The 5,769-nt window shown below is 55.5% G+C and overlaps 1 protein-coding gene across 9 annotated transcripts in view; it reads right to left on the reverse strand.

The window, feature by feature from the left end:
* The window catches only part of Rai1 (retinoic acid induced 1), a 99,269-nt gene extending 93,506 nt beyond the window's left edge, over nucleotides 1-5,763 (reverse strand). For 8 of the 9 annotated variants that reach the window (XM_013347193.2, XM_026780845.1, XM_005349955.3 and 5 more), the window contains exon 1: nucleotides 5,640-5,763. The gene's annotated coding sequence lies outside the window, so the exon portion shown is untranslated. Of the gene's footprint in view, nucleotides 1-2,421; nucleotides 2,440-5,639 lie in introns of those variants that run through there. The other variant, XM_026780838.1, reaches the window with a different exon arrangement.
* Nucleotides 5,764-5,769: the final 6 nt, after the last annotated feature.

Consider the following 5,769-nt stretch of genomic DNA (forward strand, 5'->3'; position numbering starts at 1 on the left):
GAGGGAGGGAGGGAGGAAGGGAGGGAGGGAGGGAGGGAAGAGAAAATAAGAACAAGAGAATACACACTGTGTCTCAGGGATGGCCATAGCCCTTAGACCCTGGAATATGCGAGTTATTCAGCATAATAATTGAACAAATGAAGTCGGTTACACTGCCACTCAAGTCACAAGTTACTGGATACTGTCTTAGGGTCCACTGTCATCAGTGGGGCAAAGTCCCTTTGCAAACAGAAACTGTGGCCAGAAGTCAGTCATTTTCATCTGCCTTCCCTCCACTGACCTTCACCTCACCAGAAGAGAAACAGGCATTGGACTCCCTGTTCTGCAAGTGAGGGTTAGAGGTGACTTTGTCAAGGGAAACAGTCATTGATGCCTTGTTCATGTTGCAGAGCTCTTTAGTAGGAAGAATAACAGCCCGGGCTGGGGTACAGCACAAGGTTGACACGCACTTGCTTAGCAGGCTAAAGGCTCTGAATTCCATTCCCAGCATCACAAAAATAAGTATCAATCCAAGAATAACAGCCAAGAGGAGGGCTGTGTGCCAGAAGGACCCTCTTATGCTCATTTTAAAATGGAGGAAAATAGAGCCCCCGCAGCCATCACCAAACAGTAGCTGGTGCAGAATCTGAACTCAGGCTGGCTTCACCCAAAATTCATGTTTATATCCCCAAGTTATAGGGCCCTTTTTGCTTTTCATATCACAAAACAAATCAAGGCCATTGTCACCTTTAATGCTGGCAGCAATTCATAGTTCCATTTTTGACAGAAGAAACTGATGTTCAGGGAAAGGAAAATTGGCTCCCCTAAAGAAGTGGTTGGAATTTAGACCTTTTCTCTGATTCTTAATCTAGTGCTTACTGATCTGTCCCAAGAGAACCCACTGTGCAGATCAGCACAATCTCCCCCGCACACCCTCCTTCAAGCCCCTACAGGTCTCAGGCGGGTGTTAAGCAAACCTGCTTCCCCATCTCAGCAGCCCTCTCGGCTAGCAGCTGCCCCCACCACCACCACCAAGAAATGAGCAACATAGGCCTACAGACTGAACACAGTCTACCCTGTGCTGACACTGACAGCATTGAGTCCAGAGAGCAAGGGGAAGATTCCCTGCCTGATTCCAGCATCTCACCACAGTTCCCAGCCAATGACATACCACATCCCTACCCTGGCTCTGGCACATCACTTACTTCCCTATCCTGGGCCCCGGTGCAGTCATTCTTCTCTCCACAGGACCCTATGTGCCATTCGCCATCCAGACAGGCTACTGTGCAAAAATGGGGCATTTGCTGATTGTCTACCCAAGGTCCTTGAAGACTAATACTGGCTTGTTCAGTGTGAACACAGAAATGATGCTCTAATCACAGAGCCAATGAACTAATGAAGGAATGCCTGACGTGGCCAAACCTCATACACTGGCTGCTTTTTTCCCTAAACATAAGTCTATCAATTTATAGAAAGAACACCTCAATTCCTTTTGCATTCCCTTGTTTCCCTCTGTCCCACTCTCTCAGTCCAAGGTTGCCTTCACCCCTGCACACCTTGAGTCCAACACATCCAATCACTGTCTCTCCCACCCCTGCCCGTTTGAAAAGCTCCAGAACCAGCAGAACAAACTCGTCTTTTGGCAGCCAAGCCTCAGCCTGTACCTGGCCCCCCCGCACCTCCCCCCCCCCCCCGTGTCACATTCCAATCTTGGGTCTTCAGTGACCCACCGGAAAGGGGCACAGCTCACCCTCATTCTTGGAGAAACAGGATGAGCCAGTTTCTTCCAGCCCCTGGTGGTGAGGGGGGAGCAACTGGGCTCTCTCTCTCTCTCTCTTTCTCTCTCTCTCTCTCTCTCTCTCTCTCACACACACACACACACACACACACACAAACACACACACACGCGCGCGCGCGCGCGCGCGCGGCGCCAGCCAAAGATCAAAGGGACCTCTGAATGGCTGTGAGGTTCCAATCCTCTACAATTCACCTGGGGCTCTACCAGGAAGAATTCCTAGGTATCTGAGTTCTAGTCCCTAGTCCTGGCTGTGGGCCCTGGAAGGAGTCATCGAGACTCAGCTGCTTTAGCCTCATGGGCCCGGCAAAAGGGCCTATCATTCAGACATCCATGCTGGGCCACTGACACAGACAAAGAGCGATGACTCATTCTCTTGGAGGTCAGAAGGAGGAGACAGGATGTCTGTTTAGGTCTTGGGAGGCAGATGAAGGGCACCCAGGTGGAAAGGGCAGCCCAGGCAAACTCAAGAGGCTGGCACGAAAACAGCTGAGCTGAAAGGAAGGTGGTATGCAGGGGCAGCGCAGAGGACACCAGAGAGGACCCCCCAGGAGCATGTGAAGGACCCCAGGTGTTCCTCTGTTCAGAAACCCAAAGGAGACTTCAAAGTTAGCTGCTGGGCTTTGGAAAGATCACTCCAGTCTCACCTGGGAGGTAGCAGAGAGGCCAACGAGGAAGCCCTGCATGACGGCTCCTATACCATTTCTCCTGAGTCAAGTGTCCAAAGCACAAAAGTCTCCCAAGAGCAGCAGGCATGCTTCTCTCTCCTTTTCTGCCCATGCCCTATGGTATATCACCTGCTCACACCCCGTCTTCTATGGTTGTTACCTGGGTCTCATACACCTCCAAGGAATATTTCATGCTTAGACCCTAACACAGCTTTAAAAACAATAGGTCTTTGGACAGTCCATGTTCTCTGGAGCTGGCATCCAGAGCCTGTCCCAAGGAGAACCCTGGTCTAAGGGCATCGTTACCAATGCACAAAGCTCCTCCTCCCTGGGAGCCACAAACATATACATAGCACAGCCCAAGCAGCTGGTTGAAGAAAAAAAGGACAGCTATGTGCTGTCGAGGACATAGAAGAGCAGTCATGGAGCAGTGAATACATACCAGCTGTCTCAGCATCACTGACCTAACCATCTATGAATACCTATAGATTAGGCAGCACTGGGATTCCCATTGTACAGATGGAGACACTGAGGCCCAGAGTGATAAACAACTCCCTCAGCAGATGGTGAAGCCAGCAGTCAACACAGAGTCTGGCCCTCACCCACTACCCTCCTATGCAGAAAGGAAATCGGTGTTGTAGACTAAGAGACCTGAAGGCCGGGCAGCATTCACGCACACGCCTTTAATCCCAGCACTTGGGAGGCAGAGTCAGGCAGATCTCTGTGAGTTTGAGGCCAGCCTGGTCTACAAGAGCTAGTTCAAGGACAGCCAGGGCTACACAGAGAAACCCTGTCTCGAGAAAACAAAAAACAAAACAAACAAGAGACAGACAGACAGACAGACCGAACGACCTGGGGATGTTTTCATGTGGGGAAAAATAAAAGTATGTATTTGTACATAGCCTCTTGCACACACTGAGAAACAGAGGGTGGAGATACACTCAAACTTTACAGGGGCCACCCGAGCTGAGGGTCTTTTGCTCTACATACTCTTTGCTGTCTGCATTTTTCACAGTGAGAAGCTCTCTACATGTTACTTGAGCCATGAAAGGAGAGAGCAGTTGTGGGGTCTCAGTTACTGTTTGTCGAAGGAATATACAGCAGGGCCATTTCCTAGGCCTGCTTTTTCAAGTTTGCTGTGAAACACTGATTTCGTGGGTTACAACCAGCCGTTTCTCTAATCAAACAGACGGGAACAGAACTGTCAGAGAGTAGCACACACACAGGAGGGTGGCTCGCTAAACTTTGGCTTTCTCTATACAGTCCTTTGCACATGGCAGTTTTTATGGTTGGTTTTTTTGTTTTTAGCGTGTGTGCGTGCGCGCGCACGCATAGCAGGATTTCATCATGGGAAGGGCTTTTTAAATCAATGGTCCAGATTTGGGGCTTAAAAGGGAATAAGGGCCCTCGTGCAGAGGCCTCGTGGACCAGTGGGAAGAAAGACACTTCTGATGCTGGAGGCCCCTCTGCAGAAGTCAGAGGGCTGCCTGATTGTCAGGGAAGATCACATTCTGCCCCCTCCTAAGATGGCTTCTGAAACCTCAATCACCCCATACACTCTCTTCTCTAAGGAATGACTGTGATGAGCGCCTCGCCAGACTTCTGGGGAGGCTGCCATGGGACTGGATGCCTGTGTCTATGCCTTGTTCTTGGGCCCCACATACCCTCTGGGGTGTTGGGAGGAGGGGTGGGAAACTAGATTACTCTTCAGCTCCAGATCCCAAGGGTCACGTCCCAGAGAAACCTCTGGAAACAGCTGTGTAGTCAGCCAGGAAGGGCCTCCACTCCACTGCCCCCCACCCTAGCCTGACTGGAGCTGAGAGAGGAGAGTGTGCAGAATGGGGGAGGAGAAGGCGGACAGGATAGGAAGCAGAGCTCCCAGATCTGAGCTCCAATCGCGCTGGCGCCTCCACATCACAGCTTGCCTGGCCCCACTCTCCACCCGCCTCCCCTCCCAGGGCAGCAGACAACTAAAAAAAGATAAAATAAAAAGAAGTAATTCCCCTGCTCTGACGTCAGCGCGAGGTCTTAACAGCCCAGCAGCCGCATGAAACTAGATTGCAACCAGATGTAATGCCCTTGAATTCTCAACACAGCGCTGCCGTTGGAAAAGGGGATGGGGGTGGGGGGCGCGGGGCCCGCTAGAACCGCGACACAGGCGCTGCGGGAGTGCGTGCGGTGGGCTGGGAAGCGCCGCCCTGGGTTCGCCAGGCAGGCACGCAGCCCCACGTTCCCAGTCCTCAGGAGCGTTTTACGCTTGGGTTTAATCCATTCGGAGCCCCCACGTCCAGGGTTCATGGGACGAAGGCACAGCTCCTAGCCGCACTCCCGCCCTGCTGTGTGAATGAGAGACTGAGAGCCCCAAGAGGAGCGGGGTCACTGGGAAAACGAGCGCCCCAGGAAGCTGGGGCCGCCGCGACCTGGAGCCAGCCTTGTGTTTCGCTTCCCCTCTGGCCCTCCTTGAAGGCCTCTCCGGTTGTGACCAAAGCTCCAAATGTCACCCCGAACCTTGTAAGCCCTCGCCCCTGCCGCGCTCGACCCGGAGCCCCACGGGTCCCCTAGCCTCCAAAGGCGTGGGACTCGGCCTCGAAAGGGCCAGCGGGCCTGGCTGCCGAGCCGCTTTCGGGAGAGCACCAGGCTTGCGTGTCCCGGGCTTCAGCCGGTGGCGTCACCCCGAAAGGCCCGTGCGCCCCGGGCCTGGCCACGACGGAGATACCGGGTCCGGGGGACCGCTTCCTGCTCAACGCGGGGCCTGCACACAGGCCCGGGCGGGGACATGCGGCGAGTGCCATGTCCTGTGTGACCACGAGCGGCCCTCGCAGCCCGGACACCCGAGAGCGGGCTACGCACCGAGCCGCCGGCTCCCCGTCCCCACCCAGAACGCACTCACAAAGCTCCCTCGGGCCCGCGCCGCGCCTCCCCACGTCCCCGCCCCACACTTGGTGACACTGGGCCTCGGCTCCCAGCGCCCGTTCCCAACCGGCCACCGACGATCCAGAACACCCTCCTGCAGCCCCTACACGGCCACCGGCGGCCTCACGCCGGCGCCACACAAAGCCAGGCCGCGCGACCCCGCGTCCGCGCCCCACTCGCGCTCGGCACCAGCCCCCGTCCGGACCCCGGCCAGCGGCTGGGTCCCCACGCCTCGCACTGCCCTCCGCCCAGGTCTTCGTCCCCGCGCCGGGCCTCCCGCTCACCTCGGCACCCGCTCTCACTCCGGGGCCCGGCGTCCGGCACTGCGACTTCGCGGCCCTGAAGCCCGCGCGCCCATGGGTGTCGGGCGCGGCGGCCGACCAGGCGGGAAGGAGGGTGGGCCGCGGCGCCCCC

This window comes from Microtus ochrogaster, chromosome 7, assembly GCF_000317375.1.
Source record: "Microtus ochrogaster isolate Prairie Vole_2 chromosome 7, MicOch1.0, whole genome shotgun sequence".
NCBI lineage: Eukaryota > Metazoa > Chordata > Mammalia > Rodentia > Cricetidae > Microtus > Microtus ochrogaster.